The sequence below is a fragment of the Cryptomeria japonica genome, unplaced genomic scaffold (genome assembly GCF_030272615.1).
Source record: "Cryptomeria japonica unplaced genomic scaffold, Sugi_1.0 HiC_scaffold_113, whole genome shotgun sequence".
Lineage (NCBI taxonomy): Eukaryota > Viridiplantae > Streptophyta > Pinopsida > Cupressales > Cupressaceae > Cryptomeria > Cryptomeria japonica.
In genome coordinates this window covers 232,501-253,189 of record NW_026728935.1, presented here as the reverse complement: position 1 = coordinate 253,189, position 20,689 = coordinate 232,501, and the positions used below count along the sequence as shown (strand labels likewise).

Here is a 20,689-nt window from a genome sequence, read left to right as displayed (position 1 = left end):
CGGGGTGGGCGTCAAGGAGCCAAGGTGGGTGGCAAGTAGCCAAGTTGCGTGCCAAGGTGGGTGTCGGGGTGGGTGCCAAGGATCCAAGGTGGGTGCCAAGGAACCAAGGTGGGTGTCTGGGTGGGTGCCGAGGTGGGAGCCAGGGTGGGTCCCAAGGTGAGTGCAAAGGTGGGTGCCAGGGTCAAGGTGAGTGCCAATGTGGGTTCCAAGGTGCCAGGGTCAGGGTGAGTGCCAATGTGGGTTCAAAGGTGCTAAGTTGGGTGCGAGGTTGGGTGCGAGGGTGGGTGGGTGCCAAGGTGTGCTAGGTGGAAGCCCGGGTGGGTCGGCATCCCATGGGTGTCGAGTTGGGTGCCTGATGGGTGCTTCTTGTCAAGTTTTAGTCGTCGGGACTCATTTCGAGCCTTAGAGGTCGTTTCTTGTCCGGTTGCCCTGTCTTCGACCTGGGAACCCAATTTTGGTCCTCGGGTCCCATTTTTTTTTGTCTCGCATCCCACTTTTGGCCTGTGGCCTTTTCGGGGTCGATTCTCGTTTTGGGCATCAGAGCATGTTTCTTCTCCTAAAACCCAATATTTGTTTATTAAGTCTCGGAACACATTTTTGTTCTCGTGGACCCATCATGGGTCTTGGAACGCATTTGTGGTCCTTGGGTCCCATTTTGCATCCCGAAACTTGTGTTTTGGTGCTTGATCCCTATTTTGGGTGCCCACCTTGCACCAAGTGCGCACCCGGGGCAAACCGAGCGCCTTGGTGCACCGGGGCAAGATCGAGCGTGCACCCGAGGCGCCCCGAACATGCACCAAGGTGCACTCGGCCCACATGTGAGCGCAGGTCGTTGCGCCCGAGGTGGTGTGTGGGCACCGCGTTGCAGACGGGACACTGCACGCACACGACGCCCCGTCCAGGTGCACGCACGTAGGCCGGGCCGGGTGCACACCCGACGCCCTAGCAAGGTGCGCGCACCCGGGCAGGGCTCACACTTGGCGAACGGGGCGCACTTCGCGAGGGAGGGTGTGCACCTCGACGGGGGTGGGTGGCCGGGGTGGATTCGCACGTGGGTCGCGGTTTGCTAAGTACACACTGCGACAAGCTCATAACGGGTGCGATCATACCAGCGTTAGTGCACCGGATCCCATCAGAACTCCGCAGTTAAGCGCGCTTGGGCCGGAGTAGTACTGGGATGGGTGACCTCCCGGGAAGTCCCGGTGTTGCACCCTTTCTTAGTTTTTCGCAGGGCGTCGCAATGCTATTTGAATAAACCTTTTGCCCGTTTGCGTTCTCGTCGGGGCCGGGCCGGGCCGGGGTGCGCTGCCCGCACTACCGCGCGCGCGGGGGCGACACCGAGCGCGCACCCGAGGCGCCCCGAGCACACAGGCCACGGTGCAACCCGGGCGTTGTGCGCGCACCCCGGTGCGCCCGAGGTGCTGCGCGCGCACCCAGGTGAAATCGGTGTGCACCTCGGCCAGTGCGCGCTCGGTCGAGTCGCGCACGTTGGCCAAGGTGCACGGTGATGTTTCTTACTCTAAGGTTCCGCACCAGACGCCCGGGACAGGTGAGCGAAGCTGGGCGGGGCCGGGTGCGCGGCCGGGGCAGGTGCACGCAGCTGGAGAGAGCTTTGGAGCACACCAGAGGTGCGCACCTTGGAGCACACTTCGGAGCGCACCAATGATGCGCTCCATTCAAAAGTTTCCTGAAAAGGCAAAAAAAGTTGAGATTATAGAATTTCCCACTTGAGAGATTGTAAAAAAAAAAAATTTAAAATGAAGGAAACGCGGGTGCCAAGGTGTGCGCGCCCGGGTGCGCAGCCCAGCCAAGGTGTGCGCACCAAGGCGCCCACCCTGGCGAAGGTGCACGCAAGGTGCGCACCCGAGGCAAACCGGACAATTAACCCAACTTTCGACTTCGCGCGCACCTGCGCACCTTGGAGCGCACTTCGGAGCGCTCCTTGGTGCGCACCAATCTTGGGCACCTCGGAGTGCACCATGGCGCCCACCAAGGTGCGCACCCGGGGCAAACCGAGCTCCGACTTCGTGCGCACCTTGGAGCGCACGAAAGGTGCGCACCATGGCGCCCACCAAGGTGCGCAGCCCAGCCAAGGCGTGCGCATCAAGGTGCGCACCCTGGCGAAGGTGCGCACCCGGGGCAAACCGAGCTCCGACTTCGTGCGCACCTTGGAGCGCACAAAGGGTGCGCAACCCAGCCAAGGTGTGCGCACCCCGGGCAAACCGAGCTCCGAATCGTGCGCACCTTGGAGCACACTTCGGAGCCCTCCTTGGTGCGCACCGATGTTGCGCACCTCGGAGCGCACCCGGGGAAAACAATGCAATTAACCCGACTTTCGACTTCGTGGGCACCTCGGAGCGCTCTCGGGTTCGCACCTCGGAGCACACCGAGGTGCGCACCTTTGATGCGCTGCCTTCACCAATTTCCAGAAAAGGCAAGAAAACATTGAGAAGGTGTGCGCACCGAGGTGCCCACCCTGGCGAAGGTGCACGCGAGGTGCGCACCCGGGGCAAACCGGGCTCCGACTTCGTGCACGCCATGCTGCGCACCTTGGAGGGCCATGGTGCGCACCTTGGAGCACACTTCGGAGCGCTCAATGGTGCCCAACCCAGCCAAGGTGCCCACCGCGGCGAAGGTGCACGCGAGGTGCGCACCCGGGGCAAACCGGGCTCCGACTTCGTGCACGCCGCACCTTGGAGCACACTTCGGAGCGCTCCTTGGTGCGCACCAGGGCGCGCAACCCAGCCGAGGTGCCCACCCCGGCGAAGGTGCACGCGGGGTGCGCACCCGGGGCAAACCGGGCTCCGACTTCGTGCACGCCATGGTGCCCACCGCGCCAAGGTGCACGCGAGGTGCGCACCCGGGGCAAACCGGGCTCCGACTTCGTGCACGCCGCACCTTGGAGCACACTTCGGAGCGCTCCTTGGTGCGCACCAGGGCGCGCAACCCAGCCGAGGTGCCCACCCCGGCGAAGGTGCACGCGAGGTGCGCACCCGGGGCAAACCGGGCTCCGACTTCGTGCACGCCATGGTGCCCACCGCGGCGAAGGTGCACGCGAGGTGCGCACCCGGGGCAAACCGGGCTCCGACTTCGTGCACGCCGCACCTTGGAGCACACTTCGGAGCGCTCCTTGGTGCGCACCATGGTGCCCACCAGGGCGCGCAACCCCGCCGAAGGTGCACGCGAGGTGCGCACCCGGGGCAAACCGGGCTCCGACTTCGTGCACGCCGCACCTTGGAGCACACTTCGGAGCGCTCCTTGGTGCGCACCAGGGCGCGCAACCCCGCCGAAGGTGCACGCGAGGTGCGCACCCGGGGCAAACCGGGCTCCGACTTCGTGCACGCCATGGTGCGCACCAGGGTGCCCACCGCGGCGAAGGTGCGCACCCGGGGCAAACCGGGCTCCGACTTCGTGCACGCCGCACCTTGGAGCACACTTCGGAGCGCTCCTTGGTGCGCACCAGGGCGCGCAACCCAGCCGAGGTGCCCACCCCGGCGAAGGTGCACGCGAGGTGCGCACCCGGGGCAAACCGGGCTCCGACTTCGTGCACGCCATGGTGCCCACCGCGGCGAAGGTGCGCACCCGGGGCAAACCGGGCTAGGACTTCGTGCACGCCGCACCTTGGAGCACACTTCGGAGCGCTCCTTGGTGCGCACCATGGTGCCCACCAGGCCGCGCAACCCAGCCAAGGTGTGCGCACCAAGGTGCACGCGAGGTGCGCACCCGGGGCAAACCGGGGTCCGGCTTCGTGCACGCCGCACCTTGGAGCACACATCGGGGCGCTCCTGGGTTCGCACCGGCGTTGCGCACCGTGGTGGGCACCTCGGAGCGCACCGTGGTGGGCACCTCGGAGCACACCAAGGTGGGCAGCGAGGTGCGCACCTTTGATGCGATGCCTTCACTAATTTCCATAAAAGGCAAAAAAAAACGAGATTTTAAAATTTCCGTTTTGAAAGATAGTGAGAAAAAGGGAATGCTGGTGCCATCTTGAGCCCGCCCTGGTGCGCAGCCCAGCCAAGGTGTGCGCACCAAGGTGCCCACCCTGGCGAAGGTGCGCGCCCGGGCAATTAACCCAACTTCCAACTTCGCCCGCGCCAGGGTGGGAGCGCACCCAACAACCGGGCCTGGGAAGAGCCAATGCGAGAAACCCCACCAAACGCTCTGACAAAAAAAGAGGGGGCGCTCCAGTAACCCCGCTTCGGAGCGCACCCTGGGCAAACCCAGCCAGGGTGCCCACCCCGGCCAAGGTGCAGGCGAGGTGCGCACCCGGGGCAAACCGGGCTCCGACAACGTGCACGCCGCACCTTGGAGCACACTTCGTAGCGCTCCCGGGTGCGCACCTCAGAGCACACCAAGGTGGGCAGCGAGGTGCGCACCTTTGATGCGCTGCCTTCACTAATTTCCAGAAAAGGCAAAAAAAAGAGGAGATTTTAAAATTTCCGTTTTGAAAGATAGTGAAAAAAACGGAACGCGGGTGCCATCTTGAGCCCGCCCTGGTGCACAGCCCAGGTAAGGTGCCCACCCTGGCAAAGGTGCGCACCCGGGCAATTAACCCTACTTCCGACTTCGTGCGCGCCAGGGTGGCAACCGGGCCTGGGAAGAGCCAATGCGAGAAACCCCACCAAACGCTCCGACAAAAAAAGAGGCGGCGCTCCAATAACCCCGCTTCGGAGCGCAGCCGGGGCAAACCCAGCCAAGGTGCCCACCCCGACGAAGGTGCACGCGAGGTGCGCACCCGGGGCAAACCGGGCTCCGACAACGTGCACGCAGCACCTTGGAGCACACTTCGAAGCACTCCCGGGTGCCCACCGGCGTTGCGCACCGTGGTGGGCAGCGAGGTGCGCACCTTTGATGCGCTGCCTTCACTAATTTCCAGAAAAGGCAAAAAAAAATGAGATTTTAAAATTTCCGTTTTGAAAGATAGTGAAAAAAACGGAACGCGGGTGCCATCTTGAGCCCGCCCTGGTGCGCAGCCCAGGCAAGGCATGCGCACCAAGGTGCCCACCCGCGGTGCACACCCGGGGCAAACCGGGCTCCGACTTCGTGCAGGCCGCACCTTGGAGCACACTTCGGAGCGCTCCTTGGTGCGCACCATGGTGCCCACCAGGGCGCACCCGGGGCAAACCGGGCTCCGACTTCGTGCACGCCGCACCTTGGAGCACACATCGGAGCGCTCCCAGGTTCGCACCAGCGTTGCGCACCTTTGATGCGCTGCCTTCACTAATTTCCAGAAAAGGCAAAAAAAAACGATATTTTAAAATTTCCGTTCTGAAAGATAGTGAAAAAAACGGAACGCGGGTGCCATCTTGAGCCCTTCCTGGTGCGCAGCCCAGGCAAGTTGTGCGCACCAAGGTGCCCACCCTGGCGGAGGTGCGCGCCCGGGGCAAACCGGGCTCCGACTTCGTGCACTGCATGGTGCCCACCAAGGCGCGCAACCCAGCCAAGGTGCCCACCGCAGCGAAGGTGCACGCGAGGTGCGCACCCGAGGTGCACACCCGGGGCAAACCGAGCTCCGACTTCGTGCACGCCGCACCTTGGAGCACACTTCAGAGCGCTCCTTGGTGCGCACCAGGGCGCGCAACCCAGCCAAGGTGCTCACCCCGGCGAAGGTGCACGCGAGGTGCGCACCCGGGGCAAGCCGGGCTCGGACTTCGTGCACGCCGCACCTTGGAGCACACATCGGAGCGCTCCCGGGTTCGCACCAGCATTGCGCACCTTTGATGCGCTGCCTTCACTAATTTCCAGAAAAGGCAAAAAAAAAAAAAAAACGAGATTTTAAAATTTCCGTTTTGAAAGATAGTGAAAAAAACGGAACGCGGGTGCCATCTTGAGCCCGCCCTGGTGTGCAGCCCAGGCAAGTTGTGCGCACCAAGGCACCCACCCTGGCCAAGGTGGGTCACGGGGTGGGTCCTAGGGTGGGTAACGGGGTGGGTACTAAGGTGCGTGCCAAGGTGGGTCATGGGGTGGGTGCCAAGGTGGGCACCAGGGTGGGTGTGCACCAACCCTAGCCAGGGTAGGTCACGGGGTGGTTGTCGGGGTGGGCGTCAAGGAGCCAAGGTGGGTGGCAAGTAGCCAAGTTGCGTGCCAAGGTGGGTGTCGGGGTGGGTGCCAAGGATCCAAGGTGGGTGCCAAGGAACCAAGGTGGGTGTCTGGGTGGGTGCCGAGGTGGGAGCCAGGGTGGGTCCCAAGGTGAGTGCAAAGGTGGGTGCCAGGGTCAAGGTGAGTGCCAATGTGGGTTCCAAGGTGCCAGGGTCAGGGTGAGTGCCAATGTGGGTTCAAAGGTGCTAAGTTGGGTGCGAGGTTGGGTGCGAGGGTGGGTGGGTGCCAAGGTGTGCTAGGTGGAAGCCCGGGTGGGTCGGCATCCCATGGGTGTCGAGTTGGGTGCCTGATGGGTGCTTCTTGTCAAGTTTTAGTCGTCGGGACTCATTTCGAGCCTTAGAGGTCGTTTCTTGTCCGGTTGCCCTGTCTTCGACCTGGGAACCCAATTTTGGTCCTCGGGTCCCATTTTTTTTTGTCTCGCATCCCACTTTTGGCCTGTGGCCTTTTCGGGGTCGATTCTCGTTTTGGGCATCAGAGCATGTTTCTTCTCCTAAAACCCAATATTTGTTTATTAAGTCTCGGAACACATTTTTGTTCTCGTGGACCCATCATGGGTCTTGGAACGCATTTGTGGTCCTTGGGTCCCATTTTGCATCCCGAAACTTGTGTTTTGGTGCTTGATCCCTATTTTGGGTGCCCACCTTGCACCAAGTGCGCACCCGGGGCAAACCGAGCGCCTTGGTGCACCGGGGCAAGATCGAGCATGCACCCGAGGCGCCCCGAACATGCACCAAGGTGCACTCGGCCCACATGTGAGCGCAGGTCGTTGCGCCCGAGGTGGTGTGTGGGCACCGCGTTGCAGACGGGACACTGCACGCACACGACGCCCCGTCCAGGTGCACGCACGTAGGCCGGGCCGGGTGCACACCCGACGCCCTAGCAAGGTGCGCGCACCCGGGCAGGGCTCACACTTGGCGAACGGGGCGCACTTCGCGAGGGAGGGTGTGCACCTCGACGGGGGTGGGTGGCCGGGGTGGATTCGCACGTGGGTCGCGGTTTGCTAAGTACACACTGCGACAAGCTCATAACGGGTGCGATCATACCAGCGTTAGTGCACCGGATCCCATCAGAACTCCGCAGTTAAGCGCGCTTGGGCCGGAGTAGTACTGGGATGGGTGACCTCCCGGGAAGTCCCGGTGTTGCACCCTTTCTTAGTTTTTCGCAGGGCGTCGCAATGCTATTTGAATAAACCTTTTGCCCGTTTGCGTTCTCGTCGGGGCCGGGCCGGGCCGGGGTGCGCTGCCCGCACTACCGCGCGCGCGGGGGGCGACACCGAGCGCGCACCCGAGGCGCCCCGAGCACACAGGCCACGGTGCAACCCGGGCGTTGTGCGCGCACCCCGGTGCGCCCGAGGTGCTGCGCGCGCACCCAGGTGAAATCGGTGTGCACCTCGGCCAGTGCGCGCTCGGTCGAGTCGCGCACGTTGGCCAAGGTGCACGGTGATGTTTCTTACTCTAAGGTTCCGCACCAGACGCCCGGGACAGGTGAGCGAAGCTGGGCGGGGCCGGGTGCGCGGCCGGGGCAGGTGCACGCAGCTGGAGAGAGCTTTGGAGCACACCAGAGGTGCGCACCTTGGAGCACACTTCGGAGCGCACCAATGATGCGCTCCATTCAAAAGTTTCCTGAAAAGGCAAAAAAAGTTGAGATTATAGAATTTCCCACTTGAGAGATTGTAAAAAAAAAAAATTTAAAATGAAGGAAACGCGGGTGCCAAGGTGTGCGCGCCCGGGTGCGCAGCCCAGCCAAGGTGTGCGCACCAAGGCGCCCACCCTGGCGAAGGTGCACGCAAGGTGCGCACCCGAGGCAAACCGGACAATTAACCCAACTTTCGACTTCGCGCGCACCTGCGCACCTTGGAGCGCACTTCGGAGCGCTCCTTGGTGCGCACCAATCTTGGGCACCTCGGAGTGCACCATGGCGCCCACCAAGGTGCGCACCCGGGGCAAACCGAGCTCCGACTTCGTGCGCACCTTGGAGCGCACGAAAGGTGCGCACCATGGCGCCCACCAAGGTGCGCAGCCCAGCCAAGGCGTGCGCATCAAGGTGCGCACCCTGGCGAAGGTGCGCACCCGGGGCAAACCGAGCTCCGACTTCGTGCGCACCTTGGAGCGCACAAAGGGTGCGCAACCCAGCCAAGGTGTGCGCACCCCGGGCAAACCGAGCTCCGAATCGTGCGCACCTTGGAGCACACTTCGGAGCCCTCCTTGGTGCGCACCGATGTTGCGCACCTCGGAGCGCACCCGGGGAAAACAATGCAATTAACCCGACTTTCGACTTCGTGGGCACCTCGGAGCGCTCTCGGGTTCGCACCTCGGAGCACACCGAGGTGCGCACCTTTGATGCGCTGCCTTCACCAATTTCCAGAAAAGGCAAGAAAACATTGAGAAGGTGTGCGCACCGAGGTGCCCACCCTGGCGAAGGTGCACGCGAGGTGCGCACCCGGGGCAAACCGGGCTCCGACTTCGTGCACGCCATGCTGCGCACCTTGGAGGGCCATGGTGCGCACCTTGGAGCACACTTCGGAGCGCTCAATGGTGCCCAACCCAGCCAAGGTGCCCACCGCGGCGAAGGTGCACGCGAGGTGCGCACCCGGGGCAAACCGGGCTCCGACTTCGTGCACGCCGCACCTTGGAGCACACTTCGGAGCGCTCCTTGGTGCGCACCAGGGCGCGCAACCCAGCCGAGGTGCCCACCCCGGCGAAGGTGCACGCGGGGTGCGCACCCGGGGCAAACCGGGCTCCGACTTCGTGCACGCCATGGTGCCCACCGCGGCGAAGGTGCACGCGAGGTGCGCACCCGGGGCAAACCGGGCTCCGACTTCGTGCACGCCGCACCTTGGAGCACACTTCGGAGCGCTCCTTGGTGCGCACCAGGGCGCGCAACCCAGCCGAGGTGCCCACCCCGGCGAAGGTGCACGCGAGGTGCGCACCCGGGGCAAACCGGGCTCCGACTTCGTGCACGCCATGGTGCCCACCGCGGCGAAGGTGCACGCGAGGTGCGCACCCGGGGCAAACCGGGCTCCGACTTCGTGCACGCCGCACCTTGGAGCACACTTCGGAGCGCTCCTTGGTGCGCACCATGGTGCCCACCAGGGCGCGCAACCCCGCCGAAGGTGCACGCGAGGTGCGCACCCGGGGCAAACCGGGCTCCGACTTCGTGCACGCCGCACCTTGGAGCACACTTCGGAGCGCTCCTTGGTGCGCACCAGGGCGCGCAACCCCGCCGAAGGTGCACGCGAGGTGCGCACCCGGGGCAAACCGGGCTCCGACTTCGTGCACGCCATGGTGCGCACCAGGGTGCCCACCGCGGCGAAGGTGCGCACCCGGGGCAAACCGGGCTCCGACTTCGTGCACGCCGCACCTTGGAGCACACTTCGGAGCGCTCCTTGGTGCGCACCAGGGCGCGCAACCCAGCCGAGGTGCCCACCCCGGCGAAGGTGCACGCGAGGTGCGCACCCGGGGCAAACCGGGCTCCGACTTCGTGCACGCCATGGTGCCCACCGCGGCGAAGGTGCGCACCCGGGGCAAACCGGGCTAGGACTTCGTGCACGCCGCACCTTGGAGCACACTTCGGAGCGCTCCTTGGTGCGCACCATGGTGCCCACCAGGCCGCGCAACCCAGCCAAGGTGTGCGCACCAAGGTGCACGCGAGGTGCGCACCCGGGGCAAACCGGGGTCCGGCTTCGTGCACGCCGCACCTTGGAGCACACATCGGGGCGCTCCCGGGTTCGCACCGGCGTTGCGCACCGTGGTGGGCACCTCGGAGCGCACCGTGGTGGGCACCTCGGAGCACACCAAGGTGGGCAGCGAGGTGCGCACCTTTGATGCGATGCCTTCACTAATTTCCATAAAAGGCAAAAAAAAACGAGATTTTAAAATTTCCGTTTTGAAAGATAGTGAGAAAAAGGGAATGCTGGTGCCATCTTGAGCCCGCCCTGGTGCGCAGCCCAGCCAAGGTGTGCGCACCAAGGTGCCCACCCTGGCGAAGGTGCGCGCCCGGGCAATTAACCCAACTTCCAACTTCGCCCGCGCCAGGGTGGGAGCGCACCCAACAACCGGGCCTGGGAAGAGCCAATGCGAGAAACCCCACCAAACGCTCTGACAAAAAAAGAGGGGGCGCTCCAGTAACCCCGCTTCGGAGCGCACCCTGGGCAAACCCAGCCAGGGTGCCCACCCCGGCCAAGGTGCAGGCGAGGTGCGCACCCGGGGCAAACCGGGCTCCGACAACGTGCACGCCGCACCTTGGAGCACACTTCGTAGCGCTCCCGGGTGCGCACCTCAGAGCACACCAAGGTGGGCAGCGAGGTGCGCACCTTTGATGCGCTGCCTTCACTAATTTCCAGAAAAGGCAAAAAAAAGAGGAGATTTTAAAATTTCCGTTTTGAAAGATAGTGAAAAAAACGGAACGCGGGTGCCATCTTGAGCCCGCCCTGGTGCACAGCCCAGGTAAGGTGCCCACCCTGGCAAAGGTGCGCACCCGGGCAATTAACCCTACTTCCGACTTCGTGCGCGCCAGGGTGGCAACCGGGCCTGGGAAGAGCCAATGCGAGAAACCCCACCAAACGCTCCGACAAAAAAAGAGGCGGCGCTCCAATAACCCCGCTTCAGAGCGCAGCCGGGGCAAACCCAGCCAAGGTGCCCACCCCGACGAAGGTGCACGCGAGGTGCGCACCCGGGGCAAACCGGGCTCCGACAACGTGCACGCAGCACCTTGGAGCACACTTCGAAGCACTCCCGGGTGCCCACCGGCGTTGCGCACCGTGGTGGGCAGCGAGGTGCGCACCTTTGATGCGCTGCCTTCACTAATTTCCAGAAAAGGCAAAAAAAAATGAGATTTTAAAATTTCCGTTTTGAAAGATAGTGAAAAAAACGGAACGCGGGTGCCATCTTGAGCCCGCCCTGGTGCGCAGCCCAGGCAAGGCATGCGCACCAAGGTGCCCACCCGCGGTGCACACCCGGGGCAAACCGGGCTCCGACTTCGTGCAGGCCGCACCTTGGAGCACACTTCGGAGCGCTCCTTGGTGCGCACCATGGTGCCCACCAGGGCGCACCCGGGGCAAACCGGGCTCCGACTTCGTGCACGCCGCACCTTGGAGCACACATCGGAGCGCTCCCAGGTTCGCACCAGCGTTGCGCACCTTTGATGCGCTGCCTTCACTAATTTCCAGAAAAGGCAAAAAAAAACGATATTTTAAAATTTCCGTTCTGAAAGATAGTGAAAAAAACGGAACGCGGGTGCCATCTTGAGCCCTTCCTGGTGCGCAGCCCAGGCAAGTTGTGCGCACCAAGGTGCCCACCCTGGCGGAGGTGCGCGCCCGGGGCAAACCGGGCTCCGACTTCGTGCACTGCATGGTGCCCACCAAGGCGCGCAACCCAGCCAAGGTGCCCACCGCAGCGAAGGTGCACGCGAGGTGCGCACCCGAGGTGCACACCCGGGGCAAACCGAGCTCCGACTTCGTGCACGCCGCACCTTGGAGCACACTTCAGAGCGCTCCTTGGTGCGCACCAGGGCGCGCAACCCAGCCAAGGTGCTCACCCCGGCGAAGGTGCACGCGAGGTGCGCACCCGGGGCAAGCCGGGCTCGGACTTCGTGCACGCCGCACCTTGGAGCACACATCGGAGCGCTCCCGGGTTCGCACCAGCATTGCGCACCTTTGATGCGCTGCCTTCACTAATTTCCAGAAAAGGCAAAAAAAAAAAAAAAAACGAGATTTTAAAATTTCCGTTTTGAAAGATAGTGAAAAAAACGGAACGCGAGTGCCATCTTGAGCCCGCCCTGGTGTGCAGCCCAGGCAAGTTGTGCGCACCAAGGCACCCACCCTGGCCAAGGTGGGTCACGGGGTGGGTCCTAGGGTGGGTAACGGGGTGGGTACTAAGGTGCGTGCCAAGGTGGGTCATGGGGTGGGTGCCAAGGTGGGCACCAGGGTGGGTGTGCACCAACCCTAGCCAGGGTAGGTCACGGGGTGGTTGTCGGGGTGGGCGTCAAGGAGCCAAGGTGGGTGGCAAGTAGCCAAGTTGCGTGCCAAGGTGGGTGTCGGGGTGGGTGCCAAGGATCCAAGGTGGGTGCCAAGGAACCAAGGTGGGTGTCTGGGTGGGTGCCGAGGTGGGAGCCAGGGTGGGTCCCAAGGTGAGTGCAAAGGTGGGTGCCAGGGTCAAGGTGAGTGCCAATGTGGGTTCCAAGGTGCCAGGGTCAGGGTGAGTGCCAATGTGGGTTCAAAGGTGCTAAGTTGGGTGCGAGGTTGGGTGCGAGGGTGGGTGGGTGCCAAGGTGTGCTAGGTGGAAGCCCGGGTGGGTCGGCATCCCATGGGTGTCGAGTTGGGTGCCTGATGGGTGCTTCTTGTCAAGTTTTAGTCGTCGGGACTCATTTCGAGCCTTAGAGGTCGTTTCTTGTCCGGTTGCCCTGTCTTCGACCTGGGAACCCAATTTTGGTCCTCGGGTCCCATTTTTTTTTGTCTCGCATCCCACTTTTGGCCTGTGGCCTTTTCGGGGTCGATTCTCGTTTTGGGCATCAGAGCATGTTTCTTCTCCTAAAACCCAATATTTGTTTATTAAGTCTCGGAACACATTTTTGTTCTCGTGGACCCATCATGGGTCTTGGAACGCATTTGTGGTCCTTGGGTCCCATTTTGCATCCCGAAACTTGTGTTTTGGTGCTTGATCCCTATTTTGGGTGCCCACCTTGCACCAAGTGCGCACCCGGGGCAAACCGAGCGCCTTGGTGCACCGGGGCAAGATCGAGCGTGCACCCGAGGCGCCCCGAACATGCACCAAGGTGCACTCGGCCCACATGTGAGCGCAGGTCGTTGCGCCCGAGGTGGTGTGTGGGCACCGCGTTGCAGACGGGACACTGCACGCACACGACGCCCCGTCCAGGTGCACGCACGTAGGCCGGGCCGGGTGCACACCCGACGCCCTAGCAAGGTGCGCGCACCCGGGCAGGGCTCACACTTGGCGAACGGGGCGCACTTCGCGAGGGAGGGTGTGCACCTCGACGGGGGTGGGTGGCCGGGGTGGATTCGCACGTGGGTCGCGGTTTGCTAAGTACACACTGCGACAAGCTCATAACGGGTGCGATCATACCAGCGTTAGTGCACCGGATCCCATCAGAACTCCGCAGTTAAGCGCGCTTGGGCCGGAGTAGTACTGGGATGGGTGACCTCCCGGGAAGTCCCGGTGTTGCACCCTTTCTTAGTTTTTCGCAGGGCGTCGCAATGCTATTTGAATAAACCTTTTGCCCGTTTGCGTTCTCGTCGGGGCCGGGCCGGGCCGGGGTGCGCTGCCCGCACTACCGCGCGCGCGGGGGCGACACCGAGCGCGCACCCGAGGCGCCCCGAGCACACAGGCCACGGTGCAACCCGGGCGTTGTGCGCGCACCCCGGTGCGCCCGAGGTGCTGCGCGCGCACCCAGGTGAAATCGGTGTGCACCTCGGCCAGTGCGCGCTCGGTCGAGTCGCGCACGTTGGCCAAGGTGCACGGTGATGTTTCTTACTCTAAGGTTCCGCACCAGACGCCCGGGACAGGTGAGCGAAGCTGGGCGGGGCCGGGTGCGCGGCCGGGGCAGGTGCACGCAGCTGGAGAGAGCTTTGGAGCACACCAGAGGTGCGCACCTTGGAGCACACTTCGGAGCGCACCAATGATGCGCTCCATTCAAAAGTTTCCTGAAAAGGCAAAAAAAGTTGAGATTATAGAATTTCCCACTTGAGAGATTGTAAAAAAAAAAAATTTAAAATGAAGGAAACGCGGGTGCCAAGGTGTGCGCGCCCGGGTGCGCAGCCCAGCCAAGGTGTGCGCACCAAGGCGCCCACCCTGGCGAAGGTGCACGCAAGGTGCGCACCCGAGGCAAACCGGACAATTAACCCAACTTTCGACTTCGCGCGCACCTGCGCACCTTGGAGCGCACTTCGGAGCGCTCCTTGGTGCGCACCAATCTTGGGCACCTCGGAGTGCACCATGGCGCCCACCAAGGTGCGCACCCGGGGCAAACCGAGCTCCGACTTCGTGCGCACCTTGGAGCGCACGAAAGGTGCGCACCATGGCGCCCACCAAGGTGCGCAGCCCAGCCAAGGCGTGCGCATCAAGGTGCGCACCCTGGCGAAGGTGCGCACCCGGGGCAAACCGAGCTCCGACTTCGTGCGCACCTTGGAGCGCACAAAGGGTGCGCAACCCAGCCAAGGTGTGCGCACCCCGGGCAAACCGAGCTCCGAATCGTGCGCACCTTGGAGCACACTTCGGAGCCCTCCTTGGTGCGCACCGATGTTGCGCACCTCGGAGCGCACCCGGGGAAAACAATGCAATTAACCCGACTTTCGACTTCGTGGGCACCTCGGAGCGCTCTCGGGTTCGCACCTCGGAGCACACCGAGGTGCGCACCTTTGATGCGCTGCCTTCACCAATTTCCAGAAAAGGCAAGAAAACATTGAGAAGGTGTGCGCACCGAGGTGCCCACCCTGGCGAAGGTGCACGCGAGGTGCGCACCCGGGGCAAACCGGGCTCCGACTTCGTGCACGCCATGCTGCGCACCTTGGAGGGCCATGGTGCGCACCTTGGAGCACACTTCGGAGCGCTCAATGGTGCCCAACCCAGCCAAGGTGCCCACCGCGGCGAAGGTGCACGCGAGGTGCGCACCCGGGGCAAACCGGGCTCCGACTTCGTGCACGCCGCACCTTGGAGCACACTTCGGAGCGCTCCTTGGTGCGCACCAGGGCGCGCAACCCAGCCGAGGTGCCCACCCCGGCGAAGGTGCACGCGGGGTGCGCACCCGGGGCAAACCGGGCTCCGACTTCGTGCACGCCATGGTGCCCACCGCGGCGAAGGTGCACGCGAGGTGCGCACCCGGGGCAAACCGGGCTCCGACTTCGTGCACGCCGCACCTTGGAGCACACTTCGGAGCGCTCCTTGGTGCGCACCAGGGCGCGCAACCCAGCCGAGGTGCCCACCCCGGCGAAGGTGCACGCGAGGTGCGCACCCGGGGCAAACCGGGCTCCGACTTCGTGCACGCCATGGTGCCCACCGCGGCGAAGGTGCACGCGAGGTGCGCACCCGGGGCAAACCGGGCTCCGACTTCGTGCACGCCGCACCTTGGAGCACACTTCGGAGCGCTCCTTGGTGCGCACCATGGTGCCCACCAGGGCGCGCAACCCCGCCGAAGGTGCACGCGAGGTGCGCACCCGGGGCAAACCGGGCTCCGACTTCGTGCACGCCGCACCTTGGAGCACACTTCGGAGCGCTCCTTGGTGCGCACCAGGGCGCGCAACCCCGCCGAAGGTGCACGCGAGGTGCGCACCCGGGGCAAACCGGGCTCCGACTTCGTGCACGCCATGGTGCGCACCAGGGTGCCCACCGCGGCGAAGGTGCGCACCCGGGGCAAACCGGGCTCCGACTTCGTGCACGCCGCACCTTGGAGCACACTTCGGAGCGCTCCTTGGTGCGCACCAGGGCGCGCAACCCAGCCGAGGTGCCCACCCCGGCGAAGGTGCACGCGAGGTGCGCACCCGGGGCAAACCGGGCTCCGACTTCGTGCACGCCATGGTGCCCACCGCGGCGAAGGTGCGCACCCGGGGCAAACCGGGCTAGGACTTCGTGCACGCCGCACCTTGGAGCACACTTCGGAGCGCTCCTTGGTGCGCACCATGGTGCCCACCAGGCCGCGCAACCCAGCCAAGGTGTGCGCACCAAGGTGCACGCGAGGTGCGCACCCGGGGCAAACCGGGGTCCGGCTTCGTGCACGCCGCACCTTGGAGCACACATCGGGGCGCTCCCGGGTTCGCACCGGCGTTGCGCACCGTGGTGGGCACCTCGGAGCGCACCGTGGTGGGCACCTCGGAGCACACCAAGGTGGGCAGCGAGGTGCGCACCTTTGATGCGATGCCTTCACTAATTTCCATAAAAGGCAAAAAAAAACGAGATTTTAAAATTTCCGTTTTGAAAGATAGTGAGAAAAAGGGAATGCTGGTGCCATCTTGAGCCCGCCCTGGTGCGCAGCCCAGCCAAGGTGTGCGCACCAAGGTGCCCACCCTGGCGAAGGTGCGCGCCCGGGCAATTAACCCAACTTCCAACTTCGCGCGCGCCAGGGTGGGAGCGCACCCAACAACCGGGCCTGGGAAGAGCCAATGCGAGAAACCCCACCAAACGCTCTGACAAAAAAAGAGGGGGCGCTCCAGTAACCCCGCTTCGGAGCGCACCCTGGGCAAACCCAGCCAGGGTGCCCACCCCGGCCAAGGTGCAGGCGAGGTGCGCACCCGGGGCAAACCGGGCTCCGACAACGTGCACGCCGCACCTTGGAGCACACTTCGTAGCGCTCCCGGGTGCGCACCTCAGAGCACACCAAGGTGGGCAGCGAGGTGCGCACCTTTGATGCGCTGCCTTCACTAATTTCCAGAAAAGGCAAAAAAAAGAGGAGATTTTAAAATTTCCGTTTTGAAAGATAGTGAAAAAAACGGAACGCGGGTGCCATCTTGAGCCCGCCCTGGTGCACAGCCCAGGTAAGGTGCCCACCCTGGCAAAGGTGCGCACCCGGGCAATTAACCCTACTTCCGACTTCGTGCGCGCCAGGGTGGCAACCGGGCCTGGGAAGAGCCAATGCGAGAAACCCCACCAAACGCTCCGACAAAAAAAGAGGCGGCGCTCCAATAACCCCGCTTCAGAGCGCAGCCGGGGCAAACCCAGCCAAGGTGCCCACCCCGACGAAGGTGCACGCGAGGTGCGCACCCGGGGCAAACCGGGCTCCGACAACGTGCACGCAGCACCTTGGAGCACACTTCGAAGCACTCCCGGGTGCCCACCGGCGTTGCGCACCGTGGTGGGCAGCGAGGTGCGCACCTTTGATGCGCTGCCTTCACTAATTTCCAGAAAAGGCAAAAAAAAATGAGATTTTAAAATTTCCGTTTTGAAAGATAGTGAAAAAAACGGAACGCGGGTGCCATCTTGAGCCCGCCCTGGTGCGCAGCCCAGGCAAGGCATGCGCACCAAGGTGCCCACCCGCGGTGCACACCCGGGGCAAACCGGGCTCCGACTTCGTGCAGGCCGCACCTTGGAGCACACTTCGGAGCGCTCCTTGGTGCGCACCATGGTGCCCACCAGGGCGCACCCGGGGCAAACCGGGCTCCGACTTCGTGCACGCCGCACCTTGGAGCACACATCGGAGCGCTCCCAGGTTCGCACCAGCGTTGCGCACCTTTGATGCGCTGCCTTCACTAATTTCCAGAAAAGGCAAAAAAAAACGATATTTTAAAATTTCCGTTCTGAAAGATAGTGAAAAAAACGGAACGCGGGTGCCATCTTGAGCCCTTCCTGGTGCGCAGCCCAGGCAAGTTGTGCGCACCAAGGTGCCCACCCTGGCGGAGGTGCGCGCCCGGGGCAAACCGGGCTCCGACTTCGTGCACTGCATGGTGCCCACCAAGGCGCGCAACCCAGCCAAGGTGCCCACCGCAGCGAAGGTGCACGCGAGGTGCGCACCCGAGGTGCACACCCGGGGCAAACCGAGCTCCGACTTCGTGCACGCCGCACCTTGGAGCACACTTCAGAGCGCTCCTTGGTGCGCACCAGGGCGCGCAACCCAGCCAAGGTGCTCACCCCGGCGAAGGTGCACGCGAGGTGCGCACCCGGGGCAAGCCGGGCTCGGACTTCGTGCACGCCGCACCTTGGAGCACACATCGGAGCGCTCCCGGGTTCGCACCAGCATTGCGCACCTTTGATGCGCTGCCTTCACTAATTTCCAGAAAAGGCAAAAAAAAAAAAAAAACGAGATTTTAAAATTTCCGTTTTGAAAGATAGTGAAAAAAACGGAACGCGAGTGCCATCTTGAGCCCGCCCTGGTGTGCAGCCCAGGCAAGTTGTGCGCACCAAGGCACCCACCCTGGCCAAGGTGGGTCACGGGGTGGGTCCTAGGGTGGGTAACGGGGTGGGTACTAAGGTGCGTGCCAAGGTGGGTCATGGGGTGGGTGCCAAGGTGGGCACCAGGGTGGGTGTGCACCAACCCTAGCCAGGGTAGGTCACGGGGTGGTTGTCGGGGTGGGCGTCAAGGAGCCAAGGTGGGTGGCAAGTAGCCAAGTTGCGTGCCAAGGTGGGTGTCGGGGTGGGTGCCAAGGATCCAAGGTGGGTGCCAAGGAACCAAGGTGGGTGTCTGGGTGGGTGCCGAGGTGGGAGCCAGGGTGGGTCCCAAGGTGAGTGCAAAGGTGGGTGCCAGGGTCAAGGTGAGTGCCAATGTGGGTTCCAAGGTGCCAGGGTCAGGGTGAGTGCCAATGTGGGTTCAAAGGTGCTAAGTTGGGTGCGAGGTTGGGTGCGAGGGTGGGTGGGTGCCAAGGTGTGCTAGGTGGAAGCCCGGGTGGGTCGGCATCCCATGGGTGTCGAGTTGGGTGCCTGATGGGTGCTTCTTGTCAAGTTTTAGTCGTCGGGACTCATTTCGAGCCTTAGAGGTCGTTTCTTGTCCGGTTGCCCTGTCTTCGACCTGGGAACCCAATTTTGGTCCTCGGGTCCCATTTTTTTTTGTCTCGCATCCCACTTTTGGCCTGTGGCCTTTTCGGGGTCGATTCTCGTTTTGGGCATCAGAGCATGTTTCTTCTCCTAAAACCCAATATTTGTTTATTAAGTCTCGGAACACATTTTTGTTCTCGTGGACCCATCATGGGTCTTGGAACGCATTTGTGGTCCTTGGGTCCCATTTTGCATCCCGAAACTTGTGTTTTGGTGCTTGATCCCTATTTTGGGTGCCCACCTTGCACCAAGTGCGCACCCGGGGCAAACCGAGCGCCTTGGTGCACCGGGGCAAGATCGAGCGTGCACCCGAGGCGCCCCGAACATGCACCAAGGTGCACTCGGCCCACATGTGAGCGCAGGTCGTTGCGCCCGAGGTGGTGTGTGGGCACCGCGTTGCAGACGGGACACTGCACGCACACGACGCCCCGTCCAGGTGCACGCACGTAGGCCGGGCCGGGTGCACACCCGACGCCCTAGCAAGGTGCGCGCACCCGGGCAGGGCTCACACTTGGCGAACGGGGCGCACTTCGCGAGGGAGGGTGTGCACCTCGACGGGGGTGGGTGGCCGGGGTGGATTCGCACGTGGGTCGCGGTTTGCTAAGTACACACTGCGACAAGCTCATAACGGGTGCGATCATACCAGCGTTAGTGCACCGGATCCCATCAGAACTCCGCAGTTAAGCGCGCTTGGGCCGGAGTAGTACTGGGATGGGTGACCTCCCGGGAAGTCCCGGTGTTGCACCCTTTTTTAGTTTTTCGCCGGGCGTCGCAATGCTATTTGAATAAACCTTTTGCCCGTTTGCGTTCTCGTCGGGGCCGGGCCGGGCCGGGGTGCGCTGCCCGCACTACCGCGCGCGCGGGGGCGACACCGAGCGCGCACCCGAGGCGCCCCGAGCACACAGGCCACGGTGCAACCCGGGCGTTGTGCGCGCACCCCGGTGCGCCCGAGGTGCTGCGCGCGCACCCAGGTGAAATCGGTGTGCACCTCGGCCAGTGCGCGCTCGGTCGAGTCGCGCACGTTGGCCAAGGTGCACGGTGATGTTTCTTACTCTAAGGTTCCGCACCAGACGCCCGGGACAGGTGAGCGAAGCTGGGCGGGGCCGGGTGCGCGGCCGGGGCAGGTGCACGCAGCTGGAGAGAGCTTTGGAGCACACCAGAGGTGCGCACCTTGGAGCACACTTCGGAGCGCACCAATGATGCGCTCCATTCAAAAGTTTCCTGAAAAGGCAAAAAAAGTTGAGATTATAGAATTTCCCACTTGAGAGATTGTAAAAAAAAAAAATTTAAAATGAAGGAAACGCGGGTGCCAAGGTGTGCGCGCCCGGGTGCGCAGCCCAGCCAAGGTGTGCGCACCAAGGCGCCCACCCTGGCGAAGGTGCACGCAAGGTGCGCACCCGAGGCAAACCGGACAATTAACCCAACTTTCGACTTCGCGCGCACCTGCGCACCTTGGAGCGCACTTCGGAGCGCTCCTTGGTGCGCACCAATCTTGGGCACCTCGGAGTGCACCATGGCGCCCACCAAGGTGCGCACCCGGGGCAAACCGAGCTCCGACTTCGTGCGCACCTTGGAGCGCACGAAAGGTGCGCACCATGGCGCCCACCAAGGTGCGCAGCCCAGCCAAGGCGTGCGCATCAAGGTGCGCACCCTGGCGAAGGTGCGCACCCGGGGCAAACCGAGCTCCGACTTCGTGCGCACCTTGGAGCGCACAAAGGGTGCGCAACCCAGCCAAGGTGTGCGCACCCCGGGCAAACCGAGCTCCGAATCGTGCGCACCTTGGAGCACACTTCGGAGCCCTCCTTGGTGCGCACCGATGTTGCGCACCTCGGAGCGCACCCGGGGAAAACAATGCAATTAACCCGACTTTCGACTTCGTGGGCACCTCGGAGCGCTCTCGGGTTCGCACCTCGGAGCACACCGAGGTGCGCACCTTTGATGCGCTGCCTTCACCAATTTCCAGAAAAGGCAAGAAAACATTGAGAAGGTGTGCGCACCGAGGTGCCCACCCTGGCGAAGGTGCACGCGAGGTGCGCACCCGGGGCAAACCGGGCTCCGACTTCGTGCACGCCATGCTGCGCACCTTGGAGGGCCATGGTGCGCACCTTGGAGCACACTTC

At 63.4% G+C, this 20,689-nt stretch overlaps 4 non-coding genes across 4 annotated transcripts; all 4 read left to right on the top strand.

The window, feature by feature from the left end:
* Positions 1-1,095: 1,095 nt before the first annotated feature.
* Positions 1,096-1,214, top strand: LOC131865500 (5S ribosomal RNA). Its single transcript, XR_009364220.1, has one exon. It is a non-coding gene; the product is annotated as a 5S ribosomal RNA (ribosomal RNA).
* A 5,914-nt stretch (positions 1,215-7,128) lies between these two features.
* LOC131865499 (5S ribosomal RNA) lies at positions 7,129-7,247 on the top strand. Its single transcript, XR_009364219.1, has one exon. It is a non-coding gene; the product is annotated as a 5S ribosomal RNA (ribosomal RNA).
* Positions 7,248-13,164: 5,917 nt separating this feature from the next.
* LOC131865498 (5S ribosomal RNA) lies at positions 13,165-13,283 on the top strand. Its single transcript, XR_009364218.1, has one exon. It is a non-coding gene; the product is annotated as a 5S ribosomal RNA (ribosomal RNA).
* Positions 13,284-19,198: 5,915 nt separating this feature from the next.
* LOC131865497 (5S ribosomal RNA) lies at positions 19,199-19,317 on the top strand. Its single transcript, XR_009364217.1, has one exon. It is a non-coding gene; the product is annotated as a 5S ribosomal RNA (ribosomal RNA).
* Positions 19,318-20,689: the final 1,372 nt, after the last annotated feature.